Source organism: Tamandua tetradactyla, chromosome 13 (assembly GCF_023851605.1).
Source record: "Tamandua tetradactyla isolate mTamTet1 chromosome 13, mTamTet1.pri, whole genome shotgun sequence".
NCBI lineage: Eukaryota > Metazoa > Chordata > Mammalia > Pilosa > Myrmecophagidae > Tamandua > Tamandua tetradactyla.
In genome coordinates, this window is record NC_135339.1 from 82033009 (window position 1) to 82047418 (window position 14410).

At 41.5% G+C, this 14410-nt stretch overlaps 1 long non-coding RNA gene across 3 annotated transcripts in view; it reads left to right on the forward strand.

Moving 5' to 3' along the window:
• LOC143654369 (uncharacterized) overlaps positions 1–14410 on the forward strand; it is a 65116-nt gene that overhangs the window by 3151 nt on the left and 47555 nt on the right. For 2 of the 3 annotated variants that reach the window (XR_013161780.1, XR_013161782.1), the window contains exon 3: positions 773–894. This is a non-coding gene — a long non-coding RNA (uncharacterized LOC143654369). Of the gene's footprint in view, positions 1–772; positions 895–5370; positions 8963–14410 lie in introns of those variants that run through there. The other variant, XR_013161781.1, reaches the window with a different exon arrangement.

Below are 14410 nucleotides of genomic sequence, written 5' to 3' on the forward strand. Positions count from 1 at the left end.
GTCTGAACTTTGTGAGGTCAGCTGCCTAGAAATTCTGGCAAGAGTTGGTGTTGCAGTCTTTAGTCCAAAATTTGTAAGGGAGGCCAGTGCTGTAAACGTAGACTCAGGGTTGATATGGTAGTCTCGAGGCGGAATTTCTTCTGGAAACCTTACATTTTTGCTCTTAAGACCTTCGACTGATTAGACATTATCAAGAGTAAACTCCTCAAAGTCAAATGATTGTAGATCACACCTATATAATACCTTCACAGCAACATCTAGGTTAGTCTTTAACCAAATAACTGGACACCACAGCCTTACAAAATTGACACTTTATATTAACCATCACACTATGCAAGGTAATATATTCACAGGTTACAGTAATTAGGGCATGGATATCTTTGGGGGAGTATTATTCAGCCTTCCACACTCACCTTTATTAATTGATATACTTTTAATCAGTTGCCCATCCCACAGGCACTGATTCTCTTCCCTCACCTAGGGTAACCATTATCCTGAATCTTTATCATTTCTGACTTTCCATTTTATATAGTTTTATTCTACCTATATATTCCTTAAAAATGTGGGTATACATGTATTTCTTAGTTTTCTTTTTAACTTAATAAAAATATATCTTTATAATCTTGTGAGACATGTGTTTCAGTTAATGTACCATTACTAAGATTCAGCTGTATTGTTGTGTTTAGGTAGTTCGTTCATTTTCACTACTATATGACATTCCTATGTGACTATACCACACTTTCTCATTGATGGCCATTTGGATTGCTTCCAGGTTTTTGTTATTGTGAACAGTGATGTGTGAACATTCTTGTACATGTCTTCTGTTAGAAATGTGCAAGGGATTTTTTGGAAGATCTGTTGGGGCCTTTAAGACTGAAATTATTGGATCATAAGGTATGTGATCATTAAATATTAGAAGATAGTGCCTGCCATAATAGGGTAATATATGGAAACCTTGCATTTTCTGCATGATTTTTCTAGAAACATACATGTTCTCTAATAATAATAATTTTTAAAAAAGGTAATGCTAAACTTTTTTCCAAATTGATTATACAAGTTTGCACTCCCACCAGCATTGTGTAGAAGATCCTGTGAATGGATCCACATCCTCTTCGACACTTGGTTTTGTCAGACTTTTTTTTCTATTAGTGAAAGTGTTAGCTCAGAGTGGTCTTGACTTGCTTTTCCCTAATCAGTAAAGTTCAACATCTCTTTATATGTTTATTAGTCATATATGCTATATTAGTTAGGGTTCTCTAGAGAAACAGAATCAACAGGAAACACTTACAAATATAAAATTTACAAAAGTGTCTTACGTAACCGTGGAAACGCAGAGTCCAAAATCTGCAGGGCAGGCTGTCGAGCCGACAATTCCAATGGAGGGCCTGGGGAAACTCCACAGGAGAGGCTTGCCGGCCAAAGCAGAAAGAGAGCCTGTCTCTTCTGAAGCCTCCTTAAAAGGCTTCCAGTGATTAGATTAAGCGTCACTCATTGCAGAAGACACTCATTGTAGTGAGACCCTTGGCTTTGCCCAACCAGACAAACAGGTACCACCACTTCGCCAAGTTGACACGTGAACCTGACCATGACAGTCTACCCCTTGTCAACTTGGCAGCTATACATATCACCTTAAACCATACCTAATTTCTAAATAAAAAAACAATAAAGCACATTTTTTTTCTTTCACCTAACAATACTCAACTGTCCTGCACATAACTGGAAACACATTAAGTCTCTCCAGAATAGGGTGCAAGTTCTTGGGTAATATTCATTCTTAAACTTAATATCTTACAACTTAAATAGTATAACAGGAACAAAACAGCATTACAGTCCTCGTTTCTGTAACTGATTACGTGGTCATAGTTCATATTTATCACTACCTTCTTCCACTACCCATTCCATGTTCCCTTTATCCTCCACAAGCACTTCGGCTGGCCATGGTTCTTTGCCTGGTGGGGTGACCCAAACCTTCATTCCTGAAGTTTCAGAGCCATTGGTAGTCCTGCCTGGATTGAGTTTTTGTGGTTTTCCACTGATTTTAATCACAGGACATGGTAGTACTAAAAGATGCCCTACAGGATCTGCTATATTCCGAGAAAACTCTTTACCTCCATTGTGTAGTTGCAGTCCTATTTCCCCCTGATAGGGTCAATCACCGCAGCCAATAATGTAATCCTCTTCTTGGCTTGTTGATCTAGGGGCATGAGTAGCCCAAAGTGACCAGGTGGCAGTCTTAGATTCCAGTTCAATGGAATCATTGTTGTTTCTCCTTTTGGAAGCACTCCCCCTTTTGGAACTAAAACCTGTAGACCAGCAGAGATCAGGGTCACAGGGACAGGAAGCAAAAATTTTCCCAGTGGATCACTAAGGGTAATAGTGAGTGGTACCACTCCCATTTCCACCCCTTGGTTCCTGGACCCATGGATCCTGGCTATGGGAGAAACAGCACCATACAGCGGATGCTGATTCAGAGCACAAGGTATTGCCACCTAGTTGGCACTGTAATTGATTTTTCAAAAGGCCGTTCCACCATTCTATCAATCCAGCTGCTTCTGGATGATGGGGAACATGGTAAGACCAGAGAATTCCATGAGCATGTGCCCATTCCTGCACTTCATTTGCTGTGAAGTGTGTTCCTTGATCAGAGACAGTGCTGTGTGGAATACCATGATGATGGATAAGGCATTCTGTAAGCCCACGGATGGTAGTTTTGGCAGAAGCATTGCATGCAGGGAAAGCAATCCAGAGTATGTGTGTATTCCAGTTAGAACAAATTGCTGCCCCTTCTATGAAGGGAGTAGTCCAATGTAATCAACCTGCCACCAAGTAGCTAGCTGGTCATCTCAGGGAATGGTGCCATATCGGGCTGAGTGTGGGTCTCTGCTGCTGGCAAATTGGGCACTCAGCAGTGACTGTAGCCAAGTCAGCCTTGGTGAGTGGAAGTCCATGTTGCTGAGCCCATGCATAACTTTCATCCCTACCACTATGACCACTTTGTTCATGAGTCCATTGGGCAATGACAGGAGTTGCTGGGTAAAGAGGCTGAGTGGTATCCACAGAACGGGTCATCTTATCCACTTGATTATTAAAACCTTTCTCTGCTGAAGTCACCCTCTGGTGCACATTCACATGGAATGCAAATATGTTCATGTTTTTAGCCCACTCATAGAGGTCTATCCACATACTTCTTCCCCAGACCTTTTTGTCACAAATTTTCCAATTATGATCTTTCCAAGTCCCTGACCATCCAGCCAAACCATTAGCAACAGCCCATGATTCAGTTTACAAATGCACCTCTGGTCAATTTCTTTCCAAGCGAAATGAACAACCAGGTGCACTGCTTGAAGTTCTGCCCACTGGGAGGATTTCCCCTCACCACTGTCCTTCAAGGATACCCCCAAAAGGGCTTGTAGTGCTGCAGCTGTCCACTTTCATGTGGTACCTGCATATCGTGCTGAATCATCTGTAAACCAGGCCCGAGTTTTCTCTTCCTCAGTCAATTCACTGTAAGGAACTCCCCAAGGGGCCATAGCTCTGGTCTGGGAAAGAGAAGGTTGTATGGCAGGAGCAGAGACCTTGGGCATTTGGGCCACTTCCTCATGTAACTTACTTGTGCCTTCAGGACCTGCTCTAGCCCTATCTTGTATATACCATTTCCATTTTACAATAGAGTACTGTTGTGCACGTCCAACTTTATGACTTGGTGGGTCAGACAATACCCAGCTCATGATAGGCAACTCAGGTCTCATAGTAACTTGATGGCCCATGGTTAAGTGTTCAGTCTCTACTAAGGCCCAGTAGCAGGCCAAAAGCTGTTTCTCAAAAGAAGAATAGTTATCTGCAGCAGATGGTAAGGCTTTGCTCCAAAATCCTAAGGGTCTGCATTGTGATTCTCCTATAGGGGCCTACCAAAGGCTCCAAACATCTCTGTTTGCCACTGACACTTCCAGCACCATTGGATCTACTGGATCATACTGCTCAAGTGGCAGAGCAGCTTATACAACAGCCTGGACCTGTCGCAGAGCCTCCTGTTGTTCAGGTCCCCACTCAAAATTAGCAGCTCTTCTGGTCGCTCAATAAATGGGCCAGAGTAGCACACCCAAATGAGGAATATGTTGTCAACAAAATCCAAAGAGACCAGCTAGGCATTGTGCCTCTTTTTTTGGTCATATGAGGAGCCTGATGCAGCAACTTATCTTTCACCTTAGAAGGGATATCTTGACATGCCCCACACCACTGGATACCTAGAAATTTCACTGAGGTGGAAGACCCCTGTGTTTTTGTTGGATTTATCTCCCATCTTCTGACACACCTTACCAGTAAGTCTAGAGTAGTTGTTACTTCTTGCTTACTAGGTCTAATCAACATGATATCATCAATATAATGGACCAGTGTGACGTCTCGTGGGAGAGAGAAACAATCAAATTCCCTGCAGACAAGATTATGACATAGGGCTGGAGAACTGATATACCCCTGAGGTAGGACAGTGAAAGTATCCTGAAAGCAAACTGTTTCTGGTGGTCCTTACTAACAGCTATTGAGAAAAAAGCATTTGCCAGATCAATAGCTGCATACCAGGTACCAGGGGATGTATTGATTTGCTCAAGCAATGATACCACATCTGGAACAGCAGCTGCAATTAGAGTTACCACCTGGTTGAGCTTACGATAATCCACTGTCATCCTCCAAGACCCATCTGTTTTCTGCACAGGCCAAATAGGAGAGTTGAATGGGGATGTGGTGGGAATCACCACCCCTGCATCCTTCAAGTCCTTAAGAGTGGCAGTAATCTCTGCAATCCCTCCAGGAATCCAGTATTGCTTCTGATTTACTATTTTTCTAGGTAGGGGCAGTTCTAGTGGCTTCCACCTGACCTTTCCCACCATAATAGCCCTCACTGCATGAGTTAGAGAGCCAATGTGGGGATTCTGCCAGTTGCTCAGTATGTCTATTCCAATTATACATTCTGGAACTGGGGAAATAACTACAGAATGGGTCCAGGGACCCACTGGACCCACTGTGAGATGGACCTGAGCTAAAACTCTGTTGACCACCTGGCCTCCATAAGCCCCCACTCTGACTGGTGGACCAGAGTGACATTTTGGGTCCCCTGGAATTAATGTCACTTCTGAACCTGTGTCTAATAATCCCCCAAATATCTGATCATTTCCTTTTCCCCAGTGCACAGTTACCCTGGTGTGCTGGTCTGAATCTGTCGTGGACCCCAGAAAAGCCATGCCCTTTGATCCTCATTCAATATTGCTGGGTGGGAGTATTTTGATTGTTTCTATGAAGATGTGACCCACCCAATTGTGGGTGGTAACTTTTGATTAGATGATTTCCATGGAGGTGTGTCTCCACCCACTGAAGGTCGAGTTACTTGCTGGAATCCTTTAAAAGAGGAAACATTTTGGAGAGAGTCCCTTTTTGGTAGAGTCACAAGAAAGTCAGCAGACGCCGCCATGTTCGCCATGTGCCCTTCCAGCTGAGAGAAAAACGTTGAACATTATTGGCCTTCTTGAACCAAGGTATCTTTCCCCGGATGCCTTAAATTGGACCTTTCTATAGACTTGTTTTAATTGGGACATTTTCTCAGCCTTAGAACTGTAAACTAGCATCTGATTAAATTCCCTTATTTAAAAATCATTCCGTTTCTGGTATATTGCATTCTAGAGCTAGCAAACTAGAACAGATTTTGGTACCTGAGGAGTGGGGTGCTGCTGCATTTTGCAAATACCAAACATGTTGAAACAGTTTTTTAAGTGGATAAGGGGAAGAATCTGGAGGAGTTGTGAGAAGCTTGATAGAGAAGGCCTAAAATGCTTTGAAGAGACTATTGGTAGAAATGTGGACTCTAAAGATACTCTGATGAGGCCTCAGACAGAAATGAGGCACGTGTTATTGCAAACTGGGAGGAAGGTGATCCTTGTTTTAAAATGGCAGATAGTCTGGCAAAATTGATTAGTGGCTTTGGCTGGAAGGCAGATTTTAAAAGCCATGAATTTGGATATTTAGCAGATGAGATTTCCAAATTAAATGTGGAAAGTATAGCCTGGTTTCTCCTCTCAGCTTATAGTGAAATGCGACAGGAAAGCGATAAGCTGAGAACTGAACTCCTGAGTAAAAAGAAACCAGAAATTGAGGTCCTGGAAAATTCTGGGCCTCCCGAAAGGGAGACCCCAGAGAATAGAGCCCTGTGTGAGGATTTAACCAAATGTGAAACCAGTCTGCCATTTCAGAGAAAGTCAGGATCAGACATGGAGTTATCCAGGAAGGATTTGTGGAAACTCCTTATGTCTGATGGGCATGATCCAAGGCTACTCCATAAAAAGCCAATGAGAGTGCTGTGGGACCTGTATAAACAGAGCTGCTGCCAGTCTGAACTGAGGGGTTCAGAGAAGGGACACACTGGAGGAAAAATAACTTCAGAGGCAAAACCATGGAGGCTGGGGTCTGAAGTCAAGAAGCCTCGGGCCAGGAGAGCAGACCCACCCAAGCCCATGGAGAGGGTGAGTTTGCCCCAAAAGCAGAGAATGGGCCTTCCACCTCATTGCAGTGGAAGAGTCATGCCGCCTCAGGCCTTGGAGAGGGTGAAGCACATTCCTTCGGGTTTGGGGAGAGCCTGACTGCCACCACATGGAGGGGTTGAGCGTGTGCCCAAGAGATGGCAGAGAGCCTGGGTGTAGCCCCGATGCTTGGAGTGGGTGGAGCCTAGAAAAAGGTGGTCTCCCCAGTGTCCCCCAAGGTTGTATTTGGAGAGAGGCAGGCCTCTGTATAGGCCCTTGGAAAGGGTGGGACTGCCGCTTTCTAAAGCCCTGAGGATAAATAACTCTCAGACTTTGAAATCTAATGGACTTTGCCCTGCAGGTTTTCGAAAATGTATGGTCCGGTGACCCCTGTGTTCCTTCCTCCCTATGGAAATGTGTATATTTATCCTATGAATGTTCCTCCTCTGTATATTGGCAGCAAATAACTTGTATGAGTTTTCAAAGGTCCAGAGCAAATGGAGAGAATTTTGCCTTAGGACAGACCATTCCTGTAATTGACTTGATGAGATTTTGCACTGTCTCTAATTTGGTACTTCATTTGTATTGCTACTGAAAGGTTTAAGGTTTTCTGATATTGATATGGAATGAATGTATTTTGCATTTGGAAAGAGCATATCTTTTTGGGGTCCAAAGGGTGGAATGTGCTGGTCTGAATCTGTAGTGGACCCCAGAAAAGCCATGCCCTTTGATCCTCATTCAATATTGCTGGGTGGGGGCATTTTGATTATTTCTATGGAGGTATGTCTCCACCCACTGAAGGTGAAGTTGCTTGCTGGAATCCCTTAAAAAAGGAAACATCTTGGAGAGAGTCCCTTTTTGGTAGAGCCACGAGAAAGCCAGCAGATGCTGCCATGTTCGCCATGTGCCCTTCCAGCTGAGAGAGAAACGTTGAACGTTGTCGGCCTTCTTGAACCAAGGTATCTTTCCCCAGATGCCTTAAATTGGACATTTCTATAGACTTGTTTTAATTGGGACATTTTCTCAGCCTTAGAACTGGAAACTAGCATCTGATTAAATTCCCCTATTTAAAAATCATTCCATTTCTGGTATATTGCATTCCAGCAGCTCGCAAACTAGAACACCTGGTAAAAGGCCATCCATCTCCTTAGAGAAGGCTTGGAGAAAGATTAACTGTATAAATTTGTGGCAGTGTAACAGGATTCTCCCCCAAAGGGACCTGACCTCCCCTTCATTCAAGGGGCTCTGGTTTGTAAATTGTCTCAAGTCTGGAAATTGATTAAGGGGCCATGACTCTGTGTTTTTGTAATTCAGGTTAGACTTCTGTTCACTTGACCTAGAACTCTTGTTTATACACCTCTAAAAAGAATTTAGTAGACTGCCCATCTGCTGTATTTCTAGGTACCCCATGATTTACTAGCCAATGCCATAAATCTCTGTGAGTCATATAATTTTGACTCCCGTTTTGAGTTTACTGTCTATTATAATAGCCACATCTACCCTGACTTTGGTGATTAAGTGCTGACATCTGACTTCTGCCAACTCAGGATCTGGTCATCCCCATTGTGTTTAAGGATTCCGGCTCAGTTACAGCAGTTCCTACAGTAATATCTGACCTACAAAGAAGTGAAACTACAGAGTTCTCCAGGAATGATGGGCTAGTCTCACAAATTTATTTCTCACTGTGCATCCTCCGGACATTCCTGGGGTGTAAGAGTAGGCTTTGCATGATAATTCCATTCTAACATTCCAATCTCTCTAAGCCTCTGGATCCCCTCATCTACATTATACCAGGGTAGTTCTGGCATTTCAGCCTCAGGTAATGTCGGCTACTTTTTGATCCATGTTTCCAACCAACGAACCAACCAACCATCCAAACTGTTAATACCTTTTCTAACTCCTTGAGCTATAATCTTGAATGCAGAATCTCTGCTTAGTGGGCCCACATCAGTAAATTCAGCTATAATCTTGAATGCAGAATCTCTGCTTAGTGGGCCCACATCAGTAAATTCAGCCTGATCAAGCCTTATATTCTTCCCACCATTATCCCACACCCTTAAAATCCATTTCTACACATATTCCCCTGATTTCTGTCTATATAACTTGGAAAACTCACACAGCTGTTTTGGAGTATAATGTACCTCCTAATGTGTGATACTTTGTTCCTCACTTTTAGGGGCCTGTTGGGACTTTAGTCTAGTTATATGTCTGGGAGAAATGAGGGGTGGTTGGGATGGGTCGTGAAAAGAATTAGAAATATCTTCCAAGCCATTTGCCTCAGGCCATTCATTTGCAGTTTCATCTGGTGAAACAGGATTATCACTCTAGGGCTAATCCCTTCAGGAGGAGGTTGCGTGGTTAACTCCTCAAGGCAGGCTGGAGATGGGGCCGCTATGTCCTCAGGGCAGACTATTACAGAGTTATCTAGAGAAGACTCAGCATGACCTAGGGTTTCAACCTCATCCCCAACATCATTATCAATCCATATGTCACCCTCCCATTTTTCAGGGTCCCACTCCTTTCCAATCAATGCCCTCGCTTTAACAGCAGACACTATGCAACATTGAGATTTCAGTTTACGTTGCTACTCTAACAATAAGATTCTGAGGCTGATTTTCAGAGCTTTCAAGTCACTTATGGCTACAGGAAATAAGATTTTCCTTCAGGATACTCATAGAAACTTCTCCATCTGTCAGACAGCACTTAAGCTTCTTGTTTGAAACCTTAAGTCCGTCCCTTTCACTCCTTAATGTATCCAGTGTATCTAACAACAACCAGCCAACATCTCTATACCTCTTATTTCCACAAAACTCCATAAAGGTGTCAAAAACATTATCCCCCAGAGCCTGGCTTCGTACAAGCAACGCATTAGGAGAACCAAATGGTGATATTTTGACTTTCTCTTTTGCCAACTGACTCCATGGATTGGGAGTGTCATTCCAATTATGGGAATCAGAGCCCTTAGTGCTTTTGAGTCCAGTGAGAGTTGAAAACCATTCATAAAAACCCATTTTTAAGATTCTGTTTCTTAAGAACCACTCCTGGTACCAAGTTGTATTAGTTAAGGTTCTCTAGAGAAACAGAATCAACAGGAAACACTCACAAATATAAAATTTATAAAAGTGTCTCACGTAACTGTAGGAACACAGAGTCCAAAATCCACAGGGCAGGCTGTGAAGCTGACAATTCCGATGGAGGGTCTGGACAAACTCCACAGGAGAGACTCACCAGCCGAAGCAGGAAGAGAGCCTGTCTCTTCTGAATTCTCCTTAAAATGCTTCCAGTGATTAGACTAAGCATCACTCATTGCAGAAGACATACCCCTTGGTGGACTACAAATGTAATCAGCTGTGGATGCAGCTGACGTGATCATGATTTAATTCTATGAAATGTCCCTATCACAGCAGAAAGGTCAGCACTTGCCCAACCAGAAAAACAGGTACCACCACTTGGCCAAGTTGACACATGAACCTCGCCATGTCATATGCCTAATTTCTCTTCTGGGAAATGCCTGTTGATATCTTTTGCCCATTTTTCTATTAGGTTATTTAAGCTTTTCTCATTGATTTGAAGGGGTTATTGATACTAATCCTTCATTGGTTACATATGTTGCAAATATCTTCTCCTAGTTTGTAATTTGTCTCTTGGCCTTCAAAACATGCCTTGGATAAATGAAAGTTCTAAATTTTCAAATAGTCAAATTTATTTGTTGTGTTTGTGTGTGTGTGTGTGTGTTCATATCTGTCTTGTTTAAGAAGTATTTCCCTACCATAAGGTCTAAATTGTAGACTTGAAAAGATACTCATCAATAGATTATATTAAGAGTTTTTAAACTTTGTATTTGATATTTAAATCCTTGATCTTTCTGTAGTTAATTTTTATATGTGTGTAGGGTTGGGAGCCAATATCATATTTTTCCATGTGGATAACCATTATTTTCCAACTCCATTCATTGAACAGTCCTCTCTTTCCCCCTTGATCTGACGTGCTCCCTCTGTCATTGTGTCAGTTTGGGTCTTCTAAGAAGAGGATGCTAAAACAATTACATGTGTAAGAGTTGTGTTGAGGGGAAGTCTCATGAAGGATGAAAGGAGGAGGGAACTAGAAATGACAAGGAGAGCCTATCTACTATATTTGATAGGAATTGCCTCAGATTCAGTGAAGCTTTGAGAAAGTCTAGGCTAGGCCACTGGGGATCCCCAAAACAAAGATTGTCCTTTAGGGGAGACCCATGTTGGGCAGGAATAGTCCAGCTCTAATATCCCCACCATTTCTGTCACTGGCTGAAAACTGCCTTGGGAAAGCATGGTCTCCGCATGGATGCCACAGTGGATACAAAGATCTAGCAGCTGGTGACTATCCACCAACTTCACTCCTTACAGCAGGTTTTCTTTCTTTCTTTCATTCTTACTTTCTTTTTTTAAAAATATTTTTATTGACAAATCTTCACACAAATACAGTCCATACATGGTGTACAATCAGTGGCTCACAATATTATCACATAGTTGTATATTCATCACCATGATCATTTTTAGAACGTTTGTATCACTCCAGAAAAAGAAACAGAAAAAAGTAAAAGCTCATACACCCCATATCCCTTATCCCATCTCATTGACCACTAGTATTTCAATCGACCCAATTTATTTTACCTCTTATCCCCCCAACTCAACAATTTCAGTTACTTCCTACTAGCCATGCTAATACATCATAAACTAAAAAGGGATATCTATATAATCCATAAGAATAACCTCCAGGATAGCCTCTTGACTCTTTTTGAAATCTCTCAGCCACTGAAACTTAATTTTGTCTCATTTCTCTCTTCCCCCTTTTGGTTGCGAAGGCTTTTTCAGTTCCATGATGCCAGGTCCCGGTGGATCCCAGGAGTTCTGTGTCACATTGCCAGGGAGATTTACACTCCTGAGAGTCATGTCCCATGTAGCAAGGAAGGCAGCGAGTTCACCTGCCAAGTTGGCTTAGACGGACCACATCTGAGCAACAAAAGTGGTTTGTTGGGGGGTGACTCTTAGGCATAATTTTAAGAAAGCTTAGGCTATCCTTTGCAGGAATAAGTTTCATAAGGGCAAAACACAGATCTATTAACTTGCCTTTATCTATCAGCCTATTAACTTGCTTGTCCCCATTGCTTGTGAGAATATCAGGAATTCTCCAAAGGGGGAAGTTGAGTATTTCCTCCTTTCTCCCCAGTCTCCCAAGGGAACTTTGCAAATACTTCTTTTTTCACTGCCCAAATTACTCTGGGGTGTATTGAGGCATCACACTAACCCGGACAAACCACAAAATCTCACACCCTATTCAAGATTCCATGTACGTATGGTGTTCAACTAAACTGACCATACAAGTTAAATCAGGAAATACACTACCCAAAGTATAAGTTTTGCACCAAATAAACATCTCTTCCTTTGGTCTCACACAGAAGTTGAAGTTTTAAAATATGTTGTTGATTGTTCAACTCAACAACAAAAAGACAGCCAACCCAATTACAAAATGGGAAAAAGACTTGAACAGACACCTACCAGAAGAGGAAATACAAATGGCCAAAAGGCACATGAAGAGATGCTCAATGTCCCTGGCCATTAGAGAAATGCAAATCAAAACCACAATGAGATATCATCTCACACCCACCAGAATGGCCATTATCAACAAAACAGAAAATGACAAGTGCTGGAGAGGATGCGGAGAAAGAGGCACACTTATCCACTGTTGGTGGGAATGTCAAATGGTGCAACCACTGTGGAAGGCAGTTTGGCGGTTCCTCAAAAAGCTGAATATAGAATTGCCATACGACCCAGAAATACCATTGCTGGGTATCTACTCAGAGGACTTAAGGGCAAAGACACAAACGGACATTTGCACACTAATGTTTATAGCAGCATTATTTACAATTGCTAAGAGATGGAAACAGCCAAAATGTCCATCAACAGAAGAATGACTAAACAAACTGTGGTATATACATACGATGGAATATTATGCAGCTTTAAGACAGACTAAACTTATGAAGCATGTAATAACATGGATGGACCTAGAGAACATTATGCTGAGTGAGTCTAGCCAAAAACTAAAGGACAAATACTGTATGGTCCCACTGATGTGAACCGACATTCGAGAATAAACTTGGAATATGTCATTGGTAACAGAGTCCAGCAGGAGTTAGAAACAGGGTAAGATAATGGGTAATTGGAGCTGTTGGGATACAGACTGTGCAACAGGACTAGATACAAAAACTCAAAAATGGACAGCACAATAATACCTAATTGTAAAGTAATCATGTTAAAACACTGAATGAAGCTGCATCCGAGCTATAGGTTTTTGTTTTGTTTTGTTTTGTTTTTACTATTATTACTTTTATTTTTTTCTCTATATTAACATTCTATATCTTTTTCGGTTGTGTTGCTAGTTCTTCTAAACCGATGAAAATGTACTAAGAAACGATGATCATGCATCTATGTGATGATGTTAAGAATTACTGATTGCATATGTAGAATGGTATGATTTCTAAATGTTGGGTTAATTTCTTTTTTCCGTTAATTAATTAAAAAAAAAAAAAGATAGGTCAAGTCTACTTAAAATTTAGGCCTAAGAGTCACCCCCAAGAGAGCCTCTTTTGTTGCTCAGATGTGGCCTCTCTCTCCAGCCAATATGATGAGCAGTCTCACCACCCTCCCCCTCTCTGCGTGGACATGACTCCCAGGGATGTGGACCTTCCTGGCAATGTGGGACAAAGATCCTGGAATGAGCTGAGACTCAGCATCAAAGGACTGAGAAAAACCCTAGAATGAGCTGAGAATTAACATCAAGAGACTGAGAGAACCTTCTCGACCAAAACGGGGAAGAGTAAAATGAGACAAAGTGTCAATGGCTGAGAGATTACAAAAAGAGTCCAGAGGTTATCCTGGAGGTTATTCTTACGCATTAAGTAGATATCACCTTGTTGTTTAAGATGTAGTGAAGAGGCTGGAGGGAATTGCCTGAAAATGTAGAGCTGTGTTCCAGTAGCCATGTTTCTTGATGATGATTGAGCAATGATATACCTTTCACAATGAGACTCTGTGAATGTGAAAACCTTATGTCTGATGCTCCTTTTAGCTACTATATCAACAGAAGAGTAGAACATATGGAATAAAAATAAATAATAGGGGGAACAAATGTTAAAATAAATTCAGTTTGAAATAGTGGTAAATGAAAGCGAGGGGTAAGGGGTACGTATAGTTTTTTTTCTCTATTATCATTTTATTCCTTTTTCTATTGTCTTTTTATTTCTTTTTCTAAATCAATGCAAATGTACTAAGAAATGATGAATATGCAACTATGTGATGATATTAAGAATTACTGATTATATATGTAGAATGGAATGATTTCTAAATATTTCGTTTGTTAATTTTTTTTAATTAATAAAAAAAGTTAAAAAAAATTCCAGCAGTTTTTTTTTTTTTTTTTTTTTTACAAACGTGGAAAAGCTGATCCTCAAATTCATGTGGAATTATGAGGGGTCCTGAATAGCCCAAACAGTTTGAAAAAAAGAACTAAGTTGAATGTCTCACACTTCCTGATTTCAAAACTTACTACGAACCTAAAATAATCAAAACTGTGTGATACTGGCATAAGTATAGATATAAACACCAATGGAGGGCAGGCCATGGTGGCTCAGCAGGCAGAGCTCTTGCCTGCCATGCTAGAGACCCAGGTTCAGTTCCCGGTGCCTGCACATGCCAAAAAAAAAAAAAAAGCAGCAATAGAATTTAATTGAGAGCCCACACATTTATGGCCAACTAATTTTTACCGAGTACATTAAATGTGGAAAGAACAGTCTCTTCAACAAATAATGCTGGGAAAACTGGCTGTTCATGTAAAAAAAAAAAAAAAAGAGAGAGAGAGAGAGATGAACC